The sequence below is a fragment of the Podarcis muralis genome, chromosome 4 (genome assembly GCF_964188315.1).
Source record: "Podarcis muralis chromosome 4, rPodMur119.hap1.1, whole genome shotgun sequence".
In the NCBI taxonomy this organism is placed as follows: Eukaryota; Metazoa; Chordata; class Lepidosauria; order Squamata; family Lacertidae; genus Podarcis; species Podarcis muralis.
This window is the reverse complement of record NC_135658.1, coordinates 95,746,508-95,765,925: the sequence shown is the minus strand read 5'-3', so window position 1 is coordinate 95,765,925 and position 19,418 is coordinate 95,746,508.

Sequence of the window (19,418 nt, the reverse complement as noted above, 5' to 3'; positions counted from 1 at the left end):
ATCACACGACAAGAAATCAGCCCTAAACAACGTCACCGGCAGAAAAAGATTTTTTTGAAAAAATCCCTAAGCCCCGGGGACACAATTTCATCAAAATTTTGACTTTCGGCCATTCACTCAAAAATGTTGCCAAACGGATGCAAATGCTCCCCTGAGAGGTTTGGCGGTCGAAACAGAAGGCTTTTTACCACAGGACAAGAAATCAGCCCTAAACAACGTGACTGGCAGAAAAAGATTTTTTTGAAAAAATCCCTAAGCCCCGGGGTCACAATTTCATCAAAATTTTGACTTTCTGCCACTCACTCAAAAATGTTGCCAAATGGTTGCAAATGCTCCCCTGAGAGGTTTGGCGGTCGAAACAGAAGGCTTTTTATCACAGGACAAGAAATCAGCCCTCAACAACGTCACCGGCAGAAAAAGATTTTTTTGAAAAAATCCCTAAGCCCCGGGGTCACAATTTCATCAAAATTTTGACTTTCGGCCATTCACTCAAAAATGTTGCCAAACGGTTGCAAATGTTCCCCTGAGAGGTTTGGCGGTCGAAAGAGAAGGCTTTTTACCACAGGACAAGCAATCAGCCCTCAACAACGTCACCGGCAGACAAAGGTTTTTTTGAAAAAATCCCTAAGCCCCGGGGTTACAATTTCAGCAAAAATCTGACTTTCGGCAATTTACTCAAAAATGGTGCCAAACGGTTGCAAATGTTCCCCTAATAGGTTTGGCGGTCGAAACCGAAGGCTTTTTATCACAGGACAATAAATCAGCCCTAAACAACATCACTGGCAGAAAAATATTTTTTTGAAAAAATGCCTTAGCCCCGGGGTCACAATTTCAGAAAAAATCTGACTTTCGGCAATTCACTCAAAAATGTTGCCAAACGGATGCAAATGCTCCCCTGAGAGGTTTGGCGGTCGAAACAGAAGGCTTTTTACCACAGGACAAGAAATCAGCCCTAAACAACGTCACTGGCAGAAAAAGATTTTTTTGAAAAAATCCCTGAGCCCCGGGGTCACAATTTCAGCAAAAATCTGACTTTCGGCAATTTGCTCAAAAATGGTCCCAAACGGTTGCAAATGTTCCCCTGAGAGGTTTGGCGGTCGAAACCGAAGGCTTTTTATCACAGGACAAGAAATCAGCCCTCAACAACGTCACCGGCAGAAAAAGATTTTTTTGAAAAAATCCCTAAGCCCCGGGGTCACAATTTCATCAAAATTTTGACTTTCGGCCATTCACTCAAAAATGTTTCCAAATGGTTGCAAATGCTCCCCTGAGAGGTTTGGCGGTCGAAACAGAAGGCTTTTTATCACAGGACAAGAAATCAGCCCTCAACAACGTCACCGGCAGAAAAAGATTTTTTTGAAAAAATCCCTAAGCCCCGGGGTCACAATTTCAGCAAAAATCTGACTTTCGGCAATTTACTCAAAAATGGTGCCAAACGGTTGCAAATGCTCCCCTGAGAGGTTTGGCGGTCGAAACAGAAGGCTTTTTATCAAAGGACAAGAAATCAGCCCTCAACAACGTCACCGGCAGAAAAAGATTTTTTTGAAAAAATCCCTAAGCCCCAGGGTCACAATGTCAGCAAAAATCTGACTTTCGGCCATTCACTCAAAAATGTTGCCAAACGGTTGCAAATGCTCCCCTGAGAGGTTTGGCGGTCGAAACAGAAGGCTTTTTACCACAGGACAAGAAATCAGCCCTAAACAAATTCACCGGAAGAAAAAGATTTTTTTGAAAAAATCCCTAAGGCCCGGGGTCACAATTTCAGCAAAAATCTGACTTTCGGCAATTTACTCAAAAATGGTGCCAAACGGTTGCAAATGCTCCCCTGAGAGGTTTGGCGGTCGAAACAGAAGGCTTTTTATCACAGGACAAGAAATCAGCCCTCAACAACGTCACCGGCAGAAAAAGATTTTTTTGAAAAAATCCCTAAGCCCCGGGGTCACAATTTCAGCAAAAATCTGACTTTCGGCAATTTACTCAAAAATGGTGCCAAACGGTTGCAAATGCTCCCCTGAGAGGTTTGGCGGTCGAAACAGAAGGCTTTTTATCAAAGGACAAGAAATCAGCCCTCAACAACGTCACCGGCAGAAAAAGATTTTTTTGAAAAAATCCCTAAGCCCCGGGGTCACAATTTCAGCAAAAATCTGACTTTCGGCAATTTACTCAAAAATGGTGCCAAACGGTTGCAAATGCTCCCCTGAGAGGTTTGGCGGTCGAAACAGAAGGCTTTTTATCAAAGGACAAGCAATCAGCCCTAAACAACATCACTGGCAGAAAAAGATTTTTTTGAAAAAATCCCTAAGCCCTGGGGTCACAATTTCAGCAAAAATCTGACTTTCGGCCATTCACTCAAAAATGTTGCCAAATGGTTGAAAATGCTCCCCTGAGAGGTTTGGCGGTCGAAACAGAAGGCTTTTTATCACAGGACAAGAAATCAGCCCTAAACAACTTCACCGGCAGAAAAAGATTTTTTTGAAAAAATCCCTAAGCCCCGGGGTCACAATTTCAGCAACAATCTGACTTTCGGCAATTTACTCAAAAATGGTGCCAAACGGTTGCAAATGCTCCCCTGAGAGGTTTGGCGGTCGAAACCGAAGGCTTTTTATCACACGACAAGAAATCAGCCCTAAACAACGTCACCGGCAGAAAAAGATTTTTTTGAAAAAATCCCTAAGCCCCGGGGACACAATTTCATCAAAATTTTGACTTTCGGCCATTCACTCAAAAATGTTGCCAAACGGATGCAAATGCTCCCCTGAGAGGTTTGGCGGTCGAAACAGAAGGCTTTTTACCACAGGACAAGAAATCAGCCCTAAACAACGTGACTGGCAGAAAAAGATTTTTTTGAAAAAATCCCTAAGCCCCGGGGTCACAATTTCATCAAAATTTTGACTTTCTGCCACTCACTCAAAAATGTTGCCAAATGGTTGCAAATGCTCCCCTGAGAGGTTTGGCGGTCGAAACAGAAGGCTTTTTATCACAGGACAAGAAATCAGCCCTCAACAACGTCACCGGCAGAAAAAGATTTTTTTGAAAAAATCCCTAAGCCCCGGGGTCACAATTTCATCAAAATTTTGACTTTCGGCCATTCACTCAAAAATGTTGCCAAACGGTTGCAAATGTTCCCCTGAGAGGTTTGGCGGTCGAAAGAGAAGGCTTTTTACCACAGGACAAGCAATCAGCCCTCAACAACGTCACCGGCAGACAAAGGTTTTTTTGAAAAAATCCCTAAGCCCCGGGGTTACAATTTCAGCAAAAATCTGACTTTCGGCAATTTACTCAAAAATGGTGCCAAACGGTTGCAAATGTTCCCCTAATAGGTTTGGCGGTCGAAACCGAAGGCTTTTTATCACAGGACAATAAATCAGCCCTAAACAACATCACTGGCAGAAAAATATTTTTTTGAAAAAATGCCTTAGCCCCGGGGTCACAATTTCAGAAAAAATCTGACTTTCGGCAATTCACTCAAAAATGTTGCCAAACGGATGCAAATGCTCCCCTGAGAGGTTTGGCGGTCGAAACAGAAGGCTTTTTACCACAGGACAAGAAATCAGCCCTAAACAACGTCACTGGCAGAAAAAGATTTTTTTGAAAAAATCCCTGAGCCCCGGGGTCACAATTTCAGCAAAAATCTGACTTTCGGCAATTTGCTCAAAAATGGTCCCAAACGGTTGCAAATGTTCCCCTGAGAGGTTTGGCGGTCGAAACCGAAGGCTTTTTATCACAGGACAAGAAATCAGCCCTCAACAACGTCACCGGCAGAAAAAGATTTTTTTGAAAAAATCCCTAAGCCCCGGGGTCACAATTTCATCAAAATTTTGACTTTCGGCCATTCACTCAAAAATGTTTCCAAATGGTTGCAAATGCTCCCCTGAGAGGTTTGGCGGTCGAAACAGAAGGCTTTTTATCACAGGACAAGAAATCAGCCCTCAACAACGTCACCGGCAGAAAAAGATTTTTTTGAAAAAATCCCTAAGCCCCGGGGTCACAATTTCATCAAAATTTTGACTTTCGGCCATTCACTCAAAAATGTTGCCAAACGGTTGCAAATGCTCCCCTGAGAGGTTTGGCGGTCGAAACAGAAGGCTTTTTACCACAGGACAAGCAATCAGCCCTAAACAACATCACTGGCAGAAAAAGATTTTTTTGAAAAAATCCCTAAGCCCTGGGGTCACAATTTCAGCAAAAATCTGACTTTCGGCCATTCACTCAAAAATGTTGCCAAATGGTTGCAAATGCTCCCCTGAGAGGTTTGGCGGTCGAAACAGAAGGCTTTTTATCACAGGACAAGAAATCAGCCCTCAACAACGTCACCGGCAGAAAAAGATTTTTTTGAAAAAATCCCTAAGCCCCGGGGTCACAATGTCAGCAAAAATCTGACTTTCGGCCATTCACTCAAAAATGTTTCCAAATGGTTGCAAATGCTCCCCTGAGAGGTTTGGCGGTCGAAACAGAAGGCTTTTTATCACAGGACAAGAAATCAGCCCTCAACAACGTCACCGGCAGAAAAAGATTTTTTTGAAAAAATCCCTAAGCCCCGGGGTCACAATTTCATCAAAATTTTGACTTTCGGCAATTCACTCAAAAATATTGCCAAACGGATGCAAATGCTCCCCTGAGAGGTTTGGCGGTCGAAACAGAAGGCTTTTTACCACAGGACAAGAAATCAGCCCTAAACAACGTCACTGGGAGAAAAAGATTTTTTTGAAAAAATCCCTAAGCCCCGGGGTCACAATTTCAGCAAAAATCTGACTTTCGGCAATTTGCTCAAAAATGGTGCCAAACGGTTGCAAATGTTCCCGTGAGAGGTTTGGCGGTCGAAACAGAAGGCTTTTTATCATAGGACAATAAATCAGCCCTCAACAACGTCACCGGCAGAAAAAGATTTTTTTGAAAAAATCCCTAAGCCCCGGGGTCACAATTTCATCAAAATTTTGACTTTCGGCAATTCACTCAAAAATATTGCCAAACGGTTGCAAATGTTCCCGTGAGAGGTTTGGCGGTCGAAACAGAAGGCTTTTTATCACAGGACAAGAAATCAGCCCTCAACAACGTCACTGGCAGAAAAAGATTTTTTTGAAAAAATCCCTAAGCCCCGGGGTCACAATTTCATCAAAATTTTGACTTTCGGCCATTCACTCAAAAATGTTGCCAAATGGTTGCAAATGCTCCCCTGAGAGGTTTGGCGGTCGAAACAGAAGGCTTTTTACCACAGGACAAGAAATCAGCCCTAAACAAATTCACCGGAAGAAAAAGATTTTTTTGAAAAAATCCCTAAGCCCCGGGGTCACAATTTCAGCAAAAATCTGACTTTCGGCAATTTGCTCAAAAATGGTGCCAAACGGTTGCAAATGCTCCCCTGAGAGGTTTGGCGGTCGAAACAGAAGGCTTTTTATCACAGGACAAGAAATCAGCCCTCAACAACGTCACCGGCAGAAAAAGATTTTTTTGAAAAAATCCCTATGCCCCGGGGTCACAATTTCAGCAAAAATCTGACTTTCGGCAATTTACTCAAAAATGGTGCCAAACGGTTGCAAATGCTCCCCTGAGAGGTTTGGCGGTCGAAACAGAAGTCTTTTTATCACAGGACAAGAAATCAGCCCTCAACAACGTCACCGGCAGAAAAAGATTTTTTTGAAAAAATCCCTAAGCCCCAGGGTCACAATGTCAGCAAAAATCTGACTTTCGGCCATTCACTCAAAAATGTTGCCAAACGGTTGCAAATGCTCCCCTGAGAGGTTTGGCGGTCGAAACAGAAGGCTTTTTACCACAGGACAAGAAATCAGCCCTAAACAAATTCACCGGAAGAAAAAGATTTTTTTGAAAAAATCCCTAAGGCCCGGGGTCACAATTTCAGCAAAAATCTGACTTTCGGCAATTTACTCAAAAATGGTGCCAAACGGTTGCAAATGCTCCCCTGAGAGGTTTGGCGGTCGAAACAGAAGGCTTTTTATCACAGGACAAGAAATCAGCCCTCAACAACGTCACCAGCAGAAAAAGATTTTTTTGAAAAAATCCCTAAGCCCCGGGGTCACAATGTCAGCAAAAATCTGACTTTCGGCCATTCACTCAAAAATGTTGCCAAATGGTTGCAAATGCTCCCCTGAGAGGTTTGGCGGTCGAAACAGAAGGCTTTTTATCACAGGACAAGAAATCAGCCCTCAACAACGTCACCGGCAGAAAAAGATTTTTTTGAAAAAATCCCTAAGCCCCGGGGTCACAATTTCAGCAAAAATCTGACTTTCGGCAATTTACTCAAAAATGGTGCCAAACGGTTGCAAATGCTCCCCTGAGAGGTTTGGCGGTCGAAACAGAAGGCTTTTTATCAAAGGACAAGAAATCAGCCCTCAACAACGTCACCGGCAGAAAAAGATTTTTTTGAAAAAATCCCTAAGCCCCGGGGTCACAATTTCATCAAAATTTTGACTTTCGGCCATTCACTCAAAAATGTTGCCAAACGGTTGCAAATGCTCCCCTGAGAGGTTTGGCGGTCGAAACAGAAGGCTTTTTACCACAGGACAAGCAATCAGGCCTAAACAACATCACTGGCAGAAAAAGATTTTTTTGAAAAAATCCCTAAGCCCTGGGGTCACAATTTCAGCAAAAATCTGACTTTCGGCCATTCACTCAAAAATGTTGCCAAATGGTTGCAAATGCTCCCCTGAGAGGTTTGGCGGTCGAAACAGAAGGCTTTTTATCACAGGACAAGAAATCAGCCCTCAACAACGTCACCGGCAGAAAAAGATTTTTTTGAAAAAATCCCTAAGCCCCGGGGTCACAATGTCAGCAAAAATCTGACTTTCGGCCATTCACTCAAAAATGTTTCCAAATGGTTGCAAATGCTCCCCTGAGAGGTTTGGCGGTCGAAACAGAAGGCTTTTTATCACAGGACAAGAAATCAGCCCTCAACAACGTCACCGGCAGAAAAAGATTTTTTTGAAAAAATCCCTAAGCCCCGGGGTCACAATTTCATCAAAATTTTGACTTTCGGCAATTCACTCAAAAATATTGCCAAACGGATGCAAATGCTCCCCTGAGAGGTTTGGCGGTCGAAACAGAAGGCTTTTTACCACAGGACAAGAAATCAGCCCTAAACAACTTCACCGGCAGAAAACGATTTTTTTGAAAAAATCCCTAAGCCCCGGGGTCACAATTTCAGCAAAAATCTGACTTTCGGCAATTCACTCAAAAATGGTGCCAAACGGTTGCAAATGTTCCCGTGAGAGGTTTGGCGGTCGAAACAGAAGGCTTTTTATCACAGGACAAGAAATCAGCCCTCAACAACGTCACCGGCAGAAAAAGATTTTTTTGAAAAAATCCCTAAGCCCCGGGGTCACAATTTCAGCAAAATTTTGACTTTCGGCCATTCACTCAAAAATGTTGCCAAACGGATGCAAATGCTCCCCTAAGAGGTTTGGCGGTCGAAACAGAAGGCTTTTTATCACAGGACAATAAATCAGCCCTCAACAACGTCACCGGCAGAAAAAGATTTTTTTGAAAAAATCCCTAAGCCCCGGGGTCACAATTTCATCAAAATTTTGACTTTCGGCAATTCACTCAAAAATATTGCCAAACGGATGCAAATGCTCCCCTGAGAGGTTTGGCGGTCGAAACAGAAGGCTTTTTACCACAGGACAAGAAATCAGCCCTAAACAACGTCACTGGGAGAAAAAGATTTTTTTGAAAAAATCCCTAAGCCCCGGGGTCACAATTTCAGCAAAAATCTGACTTTCGGCAATTTGCTCAAAAATGGTGCCAAACGGTTGCAAATGTTCCCGTGAGAGGTTTGGCGGTCGAAACAGAAGGCTTTTTATCACAGGACAATAAATCAGCCCTCAACAACGTCACCGGCAGAAAAAGATTTTTTTGAAAAAATCCCTAAGCCCCGGGGTCACAATTTCATCAAAATTTTGACTTTCGGCCATTCACTCAAAAATGTTGCCAAACGGTTGCAAATGTTCCCGTGAGAGGTTTGGCGGTCGAAACAGAAGGCTTTTTATCACAGGACAAGAAATCAGCCCTCAACAACGTCACCGGCAGAAAAAGATTTTTTTGAAAAAATCCCTAAGCCCCGGGGTCACAATTTCATCAAAATTTTGACTTTCGGCCATTCACTCAAAAATGTTGCCAAACGGTTGCAAATGCTCCCCTGAGAGGTTTGGCGGTCGAAACAGAAGGCTTTTTACCACAGGACAAGAAATCAGCCCTAAACAAATTCACCGGAAGAAAAAGATTTTTTTGAAAAAATCCCTAAGCCCCGGGGTCACAATTTCAGCAAAAATCTGACTTTCGGCAATTTGCTCAAAAATGGTGCCAAACGGTTGCAAATGCTCCCCTGAGAGGTTTGGCGGTCGAAACAGAAGGCTTTTTATCACAGGACAAGAAATCAGCCCTCAACAACGTCACCGGCAGAAAAAGATTTTTTTGAAAAAATCCCTATGCCCCGGGGTCACAATTTCAGCAAAAAACTGACTTTCGGCAATTTACTCAAAAATGGTGCCAAACGGTTGCAAATGCTCCCCTGAGAGGTTTGGCGGTCGAAACAGAAGGCTTTTTACCACAGGACAAGCAATCAGCCCTAAACAACATCACTGGCAGAAAAAGATTTTTTTGAAAAAATCCCTAAGCCCTGGGGTCACAATTTCAGCAAAAATCTGACTTTCGGCCATTCACTCAAAAATGTTGCCAAATGGTTGCAAATGCTCCCCTGAGAGGTTTGGCGGTCGAAACAGAAGGCTTTTTATCACAGGACAAGAAATCAGCCCTCAACAACGTCACCGGCAGAAAAAGATTTTTTTGAAAAAATCCCTAAGCCCCGGGGTCACAATTTCATCAAAATTTTGACTTTCGGCAATTCACTCAAAAATATTGCCAAACGGATGCAAATGCTCCCCTGAGAGGTTTGGCGGTCGAAACAGAAGGCTTTTTACCACAGGACAAGAAATCAGCCCTAAACAACGTCACTGGGAGAAAAAGATTTTTTTGAAAAAATCCCTAAGCCCCGGGGTCACAATTTCAGCAAAAATCTGACTTTCGGCAATTTGCTCAAAAATGGTGCCAAACGGTTGCAAATGTTCCCGTGAGAGGTTTGGCGGTCGAAACAGAAGGCTTTTTATCATAGGACAATAAATCAGCCCTCAACAACGTCACCGGCAGAAAAAGATTTTTTTGAAAAAATCCCTAAGCCCCGGGGTCACAATTTCATCAAAATTTTGACTTTCGGCCATTCACTCAAAAATGTTGCCAAACGGTTGCAAATGTTCCCGTGAGAGGTTTGGCGGTCGAAACAGAAGGCTTTTTATCACAGGACAAGAAATCAGCCCTAAACAAATTCACCGGAAGAAAAAGATTTTTTTGAAAAAATCCCTAAGCCCCGGGGTCACAATTTCAGCAAAAATCTGACTTTCGGCAATTTGCTCAAAAATGGTGCCAAACGGTTGCAAATGCTCCCCTGAGAGGTTTGGCGGTCGAAACAGAAGGCTTTTTATCACAGGACAAGAAATCAGCCCTCAACAACGTCACCGGCAGAAAAAGATTTTTTTGAAAAAATCCCTATGCCCCGGGGTCACAATTTCAGCAAAAATCTGACTTTCGGCAATTTACTCAAAAATGGTGCCAAACGGTTGCAAATGCTCCCCTGAGAGGTTTGGCGGTCGAAACAGAAGGCTTTTTACCACAGGACAAGCAATCAGCCCTAAACAACATCACTGGCAGAAAAAGATTTTTTTGAAAAAATCCCTAAGCCCTGGGGTCACAATTTCAGCAAAAATCTGACTTTCGGCCATTCACTCAAAAATGTTGCCAAATGGTTGCAAATGCTCCCCTGAGAGGTTTGGCGGTCGAAACAGAAGGCTTTTTATCACAGGACAAGAAATCAGCCCTCAACAACGTCACCGGCAGAAAAAGATTTTTTTGAAAAAATCCCTAAGCCCCGGGGTCACAATGTCAGCAAAAATCTGACTTTCGGCCATTCACTCAAAAATGTTTCCAAATGGTTGCAAATGCTCCCCTGAGAGGTTTGGCGGTCGAAACAGAAGGCTTTTTATCACAGGACAAGAAATCAGCCCTCAACAACGTCACCGGCAGAAAAAGATTTTTTTGAAAAAATCCCTAAGCCCCGGGGTCACAATTTCATCAAAATTTTGACTTTCGGCAATTCACTCAAAAATATTGCCAAACGGATGCAAATACTCCCCTGAGAGGTTTGGCGGTCGAAACAGAAGGCTTTTTACCACAGGACAAGAAATCAGCCCTAAACAACGTCACTGGGAGAAAAAGATTTTTTTGAAAAAATCCCTAAGCCCCGGGGTCACAATTTCAGCAAAAATCTGACTTTCGGCAATTTGCTCAAAAATGGTGCCAAACGGTTGCAAATGTTCCCGTGAGAGGTTTGGCGGTCGAAACAGAAGGCTTTTTATCATAGGACAATAAATCAGCCCTCAACAACGTCACCGGCAGAAAAAGATTTTTTTGAAAAAATCCCTAAGCCCCGGGGTCACAATTTCATCAAAATTTTGACTTTCGGCCATTCACTCAAAAAAGTTGCCAAACGGTTCCAAATGTTCCCGTGAGAGGTTTGGCGGTCGAAACAGAAGGCTTTTTATCACAGGACAAGAAATCAGCCCTCAACAACGTCACCGGCAGAAAAAGATTTTTTTGAAAAAATCCCTAAGCCCCGGGGTCACAATTTCATCAAAATTTTGACTTTCGGCCATTCACTCAAAAATGTTGCCAAACGGTTGCAAATGCTCCCCTGAGAGGTTTGGCGGTCGAAACAGAAGGCTTTTTACCACAGGACAAGAAATCAGCCCTAAACAAATTCACCGGAAGAAAAAGATTTTTTTGAAAAAATCCCTAAGCCCCGGGGTCACAATTTCAGCAAAAATCTGACTTTCGGCAATTTGCTCAAAAATGGTGCCAAACGGTTGCAAATGCTCCCCTGAGAGGTTTGGCGGTCGAAACAGAAGGCTTTTTATCACAGGACAAGAAATCAGCCCTCAACAACGTCACCGGCAGAAAAAGATTTTTTTGAAAAAATCCCTATGCCCCGGGGTCACAATTTCAGCAAAAATCTGACTTTCGGCAATTTACTCAAAAATGGTGCCAAACGGTTGCAAATGCTCCCCTGAGAGGTTTGGCGGTCGAAACAGAAGGCTTTTTACCACAGGACAAGCAATCAGCCCTAAACAACATCACTGGCAGAAAAAGATTTTTTTGAAAAAATCCCTAAGCCCTGGGGTCACAATTTCAGCAAAAATCTGACTTTCGGCCATTCACTCAAAAATGTTGCCAAATGGTTGCAAATGCTCCCCTGAGAGGTTTGGCGGTCGAAACAGAAGGCTTTTTATCACAGGACAAGAAATCAGCCCTCAACAACGTCACCGGCAGAAAAAGATTTTTTTGAAAAAATCCCTAAGCCCCGGGGTCACAATGTCAGCAAAAATCTGACTTTCGGCCATTCACTCAAAAATGTTTCCAAATGGTTGCAAATGCTCCCCTGAGAGGTTTGGCGGTCGAAACAGAAGGCTTTTTATCACAGGACAAGAAATCAGCCCTCAACAACGTCACCGGCAGAAAAAGATTTTTTTGAAAAAATCCCTAAGCCCCGGGGTCACAATTTCATCAAAATTTTGACTTTCGGCAATTCACTCAAAAATATTGCCAAACGGATGCAAATGCTCCCCTGAGAGGTTTGGCGGTCGAAACAGAAGGCTTTTTAACACAGGACAAGAAATCAGCCCTAAACAACGTCACTGGGAGAAAAAGATTTTTTTGAAAAAATCCCTAAGCCCCGGGGTCACAATTTCAGCAAAAATCTGACTTTCGGCAATTTGCTCAAAAATGGTGCCAAACGGTTGCAAATGCTCCCCTGAGAGGTTTGGCGGTCGAAACAGAAGGCTTTTTACCACAGGACAAGAAATCAGCCCTAAACAAATTCACCGGAAGAAAAAGATTTTTTTTAAAAAATCCCTAAGCCCCGGGGTCACAATTTCAGCAAAAATCTGACTTTCGGCAATTTACTCAAAAATGGTGCCAAACGGTTGCAAATGCTCCCCAGAGAGGTTTGGCGGTCAAAACAGAAGGCTTTTTATCAAAGGACAAGAAATCAGCCCTCAACAACGTCACCGGCAGAAAAAGATTTTTTTGAAAAAATCCCTAAGCCCCGGGGTCACAATTTCATCAAAATTTTGACTTTCGGCCATTCACTCAAAATTGTTGCCAAACGGTTGCAAATGCTCCCCTGAGAGGTTTGGCGGTCGAAACAGAAGGCTTTTTACCACAGGACAAGCAATCAGCCCTAAACGACGTCACTGGCAGACAAAGGTTTTTTTGAAAAAATCCCTAAGCCCCGGGGTCACAATGTCAGCAAAAATCTGACTTTCGGCAATTTACTCAAAAATGGTGCCAAACGGTTGCAAATGCTCCCCTGAGAGGTTTGGCGGTCGAAACAGAAGGCTTTTTATCACAGGAGAAGAAATCAGCCCTCAACAACGTCACCGGCAGAAAAAGATTTTTTTGAAAAAATCCCTAAGCCCCGGGGTCACAATTTCATCAAAATTTTGACTTTCGGCCATTCACTCAAAAATGTTGCCAAACGGTTGCAAATGCTCCCCTGAGAGGTTTGGCGGTCGAAACAGAAGGCTTTTTACCACAGGACAAGCAATCAGCCCTAAACAACGTCACTGGCAGACAAAGGTTTTTTTGAAAAAATCCCTAAGCCCCGGGGTCACAATTTCATCAAAAATCTGACTTTCGGCAATTCACTCAAAAATGGTGCGAAACGGTTGCAAATGTTCCCGTGAGAGGTTTGGCGGTCGAAACAGAAGGCTTTTTATCACAGGACAAGCAATCAGCCCTCAACAACGTCACTGGCAGAAAAAGATTTTTTTGAAAAAATCCCTAAGCCCCGGGGTCACAATTTCATCAAAATTTTGACTTTCGGCCACTCAGTCAAAAATGTTGCCAAATGGTTGCAAATGCTCCCCTGAGAGGTTTGGCGGTCGAAACAGAAGGCTTTTTACCACAGGACAAGCAATCAGCCCTAAACAACATCACTGGCAGAAAAAGATTTTTTTGAAAAAATCCCTAAGCCCTGGGGTCACAATTTCAGCAAAAATCTGACTTTCGGCCATTCACTCAAAAATGTTGCCAAATGGTTGCAAATGCTCCCCTGAGAGGTTTGGCGGTCGAAACAGAAGGCTTTTTACCACAGGACAAGCAATCAGCCCTAAACAACGTCACTGGCAGACAAAGGTTTTTTTGAAAAAATCCCAAAGCCCCGGGGTCACAATTTCATCAAAAATCTGACTTTCGGCAATTCACTCAAAAATGGTGCGAAACGGTTGCAAATGTTCCCGTGAGAGGTTTGGCGGTCGAAACAGAAGGCTTTTTATCACAGGACAAGAAATCAGCCCTCAACAACGTCACTGGCAGAAAAAGATTTTTTTGAAAAAATCCCTAAGCCCCGGGGTCACAATTTCATCAAAATTTTGACTTTTGGCCACTCAGTCAAAAATGTTGCCAAATGGTTGCAAATGCTCCCCTGAGAGGTTTGGCGGTCGAAACAGAAGGCTTTTTACCACAGGACAAGCAATCAGCCCTAAACAACATCACTGGCAGAAAAAGATTTTTTTGAAAAAATCCCTAAGCCCTGGGGTCACAATTTCAGCAAAAATCTGACTTTCGGCCATTCACTCAAAAATGTTGCCAAATGGTTGCAAATGCTCCCCTGAGAGGTTTGGCGGTCGAAACAGAAGGCTTTTTATCACAGGACAAGAAATCAGCCCTCAACAACGTCACCGGCAGAAAAAGATTTTTTTGAAAAAATCCCTAAGCCCCGGGGTCACAATGTCAGCAAAAATCTGACTTTCGGCCATTCACTCAAAAATGTTTCCAAACGGTTGCAAATGCTCCCCTGAGAGGTTTGGCGGTCGAAACAGAAGGCTTTTTATCACAGGACAAGAAATCAGCCCTCAACAACGTCACCGGCAGAAAAAGATTTTTTTGAAAAAATCCCTAAGCCCCGGGGTCAAAATTTCAGCAAAAATCTGACTTTCGGCAATTTACTCAAAAATGGTGCCAAACGGTTGCAAATGCTCCCCTGAGAGGTTTGGCGGTCGAAACAGAAGGCTTTTTATCAAAGGACAAGAAATCAGCCCTCAACAACGTCACCGGCAGAAAAAGATTTTTTTGAAAAAATCCCTAAGCCCCGGGGTCACAATTTCATCAAAATTTTGACTTTCGGCAATTCACTCAAAAATGTTGCCAAACGGATGCAAATGCTCCCCTGAGAGGTTTGGCGGTCGAAACAGAAGGCTTTTTACCACAGGACAAGAAATCAGCCCTAAACAACGTCACTGGGAGAAAAAGATTTTTTTGAAAAAATCCCTAAGCCCCGGGGTCACAATTTCAGCAAAAATCTGACTTTCGGCAATTTGCTCAAAAATGGTGCCAAACGGTTGCAAATGCTCCCCTGAGAGGTTTGGCGGTCGAAACAGAAGGCTTTTTATCAAAGGACAAGAAATCAGCCCTAAACAAATTCACCGGCAGAAAAAGATTTTTTTGAAAAAATCCCTAAGCCCCGGGGTCACAATTTCAGCAAAAATCTGACTTTCGGCAATTTGCTCAAAAATGGCGCCAAACGGTTGCAAATGTTCCCCTGAGACGTTTGGCGGTCGAAACAGAAGGCTTTTTACCACAGGACAAGCAATCAGCCCTAAACAACGTCACTGGCAGACAAAGGTTTTTTTGAAAAAATCCCTAAGCCCCGGGGTCACAATTTCATCAAAATTTTGACTTTCGGACATTCACTCAAAAACGTTGCCAAACGGTTGCAAATGCTCCCCTGAGAGGTTTGGCGGTCGAAACAGAAGGCTTTTTACCACAGGACAAGCAATCAGCCCTAAACAACGTCACTGGCAGACAAAGGTTTTTTTGAAAAAATCCCTAAGCCCCGGGGTCACAATTTCAGCAAAAATCTGACTTTCGGCCATTCACTCAAAAATGTTGCCAAACGGTTGCAAATGTTCCCGTGAGAGGTTTGGCGGTCGAAACAGAAGGCTTTTTATCACAGGACAAGAATTCAGCCCTAAACAACTTCACCGGCAGAAAAAGATTTTTTTGAAAAAATCCCTAAGCCCCGGGGTCACAATTTCATCAAAATTTTGACTTTCGGCCATTCACTCAAAAATGTTGCCAAACGGCTGCAAATGCTCCCCTGAGAGGTTTGGCGGTCGAAACAGAAGTTTTTTTATCACAGGACAAGAAATCAGCCCTCAACAACGTCACCGGCAGAAAAAGATTTTTTTGAAAAAATCCCTAAGCCCTGGGGTCACAATGTCAGCAAAAATCTGACTTTCGGCCATTCACTCAAAAATGTTGCCAAACGGTTGCAAATGCTCCCCTGAGAGGTTTGGCGGTCGAAACAGAAGGCTTTTTATCACAGGACTAGAAATCAGCCCTAAACAACTTCACCGGCAGAAAAAGATTTTTTTGAAAAAATCCCTAAGCCCCGGGGTCACAATTTCAGCAACAATCTGACTTTCGGCAATTTACTCAAAAATGGTGCCAAACGGTTGCAAATGCTCCCCTGAGAGGTTTGGCGGTCGAAACAGAAGGCTTTTTATCAAAGGACAAGAAATCAGCCCTCAACAACGTCACCGGCAGAAAAAGATTTTTTTGAAAAAATCCCTAAGCCCCGGGGTCACAATTTCATCAAAATTTTGACTTTCGGCCATTCACTCAAAAATGTTGCCAAACGGTTGCAAATGCTCCCCTGAGAGGTTTGGCGGTCGAAACAGAAGGCTTTTTACCACAGGACAAGCAATCAGCCCTAAACAACGTCACTGGCAGAAAAAGATCTTTTTGAAAAAATCCCTAAGCCCCCGGGGTCACAATTTCATCAAAATTTTGACTTTCGGCCATTCACTCAAAAATGTTGCCAAACGGTTGCAAATGCTCCCCTGAGAGATTTGGCGGTCGAAACAGAAGGCTTTTTACCACAGGACAAGCAATCAGCCCTAAACAACGTCACTGGCAGACAAAGGTTTTTTTTAAAAAATCCCTAAGCCCCGGGGTCACAATTTCAGCAAAAATCTGACTTTCGGCAATTTACTCAAAAATGGTGCCAAACGGTTGCAAATGTTCCCCTAATAGGTTTGGCGGTCGAAACCGAAGGCTTTTTATCACAGGACAATAAATCAGCCCTAAACAACATCACTGGCAGAAAAATATTTTTTTGAAAAAATGCCTTAGCCCCGGGGTCACAATTTCAGCAAAAATCTGACTTTCGGCAATTCACTCGAAAATGTTGCCAAACGGATGCAAATGCTCCCCTGAGAGGTTTGGCGGTCGAAACAGAAGGCTTTTTACCACAGGACAAGAAATCAGCCCTAAACAACGTCACTGGCAGAAAAAGATTTTTTTGAAAAAATCCCTAAGCCCCGGGGTCACAATTTCATCAAAATTTTGACTTTCGGCCATTCACTCAAAAATGTTGCCAAATGGTTACAAATGCTCCCCTGAGAGGTTTGGCGGTCGAAACAGAAGGCTTTTTACCACAGGACAAGAAATCAGCCCTAAACAAAGTCACCGGCAGAAAAAGATTTTTTTGAAAAAATCCCTAAGCCCCGGGGTCACAATTTCAGCAAAAATCTGACTTTCGGCAATTTGCTCAAAAATGGTGCCAAACGGTTGCAAATGCTCCCCTGAGAGGTTTGGCGGTCGAAACAGAAGGCTTTTTATCACAGCACAAGAAATCAGCCCTCAACAACGTCACCGGCAGAAAAAGATTTTTTTGAAAAAATCCCTAAGCCCCGGGGTCACAATTTCATCAAAATTTTGACTTTCGGCAATTCACTCAAAAATGTTGCCAAACGGATGCAAATGCTCCCCTGAGAGGTTTGGCGGTCGAAACAGAAGGCTTTTTACCACAGGACAAGAAATCAGCCCTAAACAACGTCACTGGCAGAAAAAGATTTTTTTGAAAAAATCCCTAAGCCCCGGGGTCACAATTTCAGCAAAAATCTGACTTTCGGCAATTCACTCAAAAATGTTGCCAAATGGTTACAAATGCTCCCCTGAGAGGTTTGGCGGTCGAAACAGAAGGCTTTTTACCACAGGACAAGAAATCAGCCCTAAACAAATTCACCGGCAGAAAAAGATTTTTTTGAAAAAATCCCTAAGCCCCGGGGTCACAATTTCAGCAAAAATCTGACTTTCGGCAATTTGCTCAAAAATGGTGCCAAACGGTTGCAAATGCTCCCCTGGGAGGTTTGGCGGTCGAAACAGAAGGCTTTTTATCACAGCACAAGAAATCAGCCCTCAACAACGTCACCGGCAGAAAAAGATTTTTTTGAAAAAATCCCTAAGCCCCGGGGTCACAATGTCAGCAAAAATCTGACTTTCGGCCATTCACTCAAAAATGTTGCCAAACGGTTGCAAATGCTCTCCTGAGAGGTTTGGCAGTCGAAACAGAAGGCTTTTTATCAAAGGACAAGAAATCAGCCCTCAACAACGTCACCGGCAGAAAAAGATTTTTTTGAAAAAATCCCTAAGCCCCGGGGTCACAATTTCATCAAAATTTTGACTTTCGGCCATTCACTCAAAAATGTTGCCAAACGGTTGCAAATGCTCCCCTGAGAGGTTTGGCGGTCGAAACAGAAGGCTTTTTACCACAGGACAAGCAATCAGCCCTAAACAACGTCACTGGCAGACAAAGGTTTTTTTGAAAAAATCCCTAAGCCCCGGGGTCACAATTTCATCAAAAATCTGACTTTCGGCAATTCACTCAAAAATGGTGCGAAACGGTTGCAAATGTTCCCGTGAGAGGTTTGGCGGTCGAAACAGAAGGCTTTTTACCACAGGACAAGAAATCAGCCCTAAACAAATTCACCGGCAGAAAAAGATTTTTTTGAAAAAATCCCTAAGCCCCGGGGTCACAATTTCATCAAAATTTTGACTTTCGGCCATTCACTCAAAAATGTTGCCAAACGGTTGCAAATGCTCCCCTGAGAGGTTTGGCGGTCGAAACAGAAGGCTTTTTACCACAGGACAAGCAATCAGCCCTAAACAACGTCACTGGCAGAAAAAGATCTTTTTGAAAAAATCCCTAAGCCCCCGGGGTCACAATTTCATCAAAATTTTGACTTTCGGCCATTCACTCAAAAATGTTGCCAAACGGTTGCAAATGCTCCCCTGAGAGATTTGGCGGTCGAAACAGAAGGCTTTTTACCACAGGACAAGCAATCAGCCCTAAACAACGTCACTGGCAGACAAAGGTTTTTTTTAAAAAATCCCTAAGCCCCGGGGTCACAATTTCAGCAAAAATCTGACTTTCGGCAATTTACTCAAAAATGGTGCCAAACGGTTGCAAATGTTCCCCTAATAGGTTTGGCGGTCGAAACCGAAGGCTTTTTATCACAGGACAATAAATCAGCCCTAAACAACATCACTGGCAGAAAAATATTTTTTTGAAAAAATGCCTTAGCCCCGGGGTCACAATTTCAGCAAAAATCTGACTTTCGGCAATTCACTCGAAAATGTTGCCAAACGGATGCAAATGCTCCCCTGAGAGGTTTGGCGGTCGAAACAGAAGGCTTTTTACCACAGGACAAGAAATCAGCCCTAAACAACGTCACTGGCAGAAAAAGATTTTTTTGAAAAAATCCCTAAGCCCCGGGGTCACAATTTCATCAAAATTTTGACTTTCGGCCATTCACTCAAAAATGTTGCCAAATGGTTACAAATGCTCCCCTGAGAGGTTTGGCGGTCGAAACGGAAGGCTTTTTACCACAGGACAAGAAATCAGCCCTAAACAAAGTCACCGGCAGAAAAAGATTTTTTTGAAAAAATCCCTAAGCCCCGGGGTCACAATTTCAGCAAAAATCTGACTTTCGGCAATTTGCTCAAAAATGGTGCCAAACGGTTGCAAATGCTCCCCTGAGAGGTTTGGCGGTCGAAACAGAAGGCTTTTTATCACAGCACAAGAAATCAGCCCTCAACAACGTCACCGGCAGAAAAAGATTTTTTTGAAAAAATCCCTAAGCCCCGGGGTCACAATTTCATCAAAATTTTGACTTTCGGCAATTCACTCAAAAATGTTGCCAAACGGATGCAAATGCTCCCCTGAGAGGTTTGGCGGTCGAAACAGAAGGCTTTTTACCACAGGACAAGAAATCAGCCCTAAACAACGTCACTGGCAGAAAAAGATTTTTTTGAAAAAATCCCTAAGCCCCGGGGTCACAATTTCAGCAAAAATCTGACTTTCGGCAATTCACTCAAAAATGTTGCCAAATGGTTACAAATGCTCCCCTGAGAGGTTTGGCGGTCGAAACAGAAGGCTTTTTACCACAGGACAAGAAATCAGCCCTAAACAAATTCACCGGCAGAAAAAGATTTTTTTGAAAAAATCCCTAAGC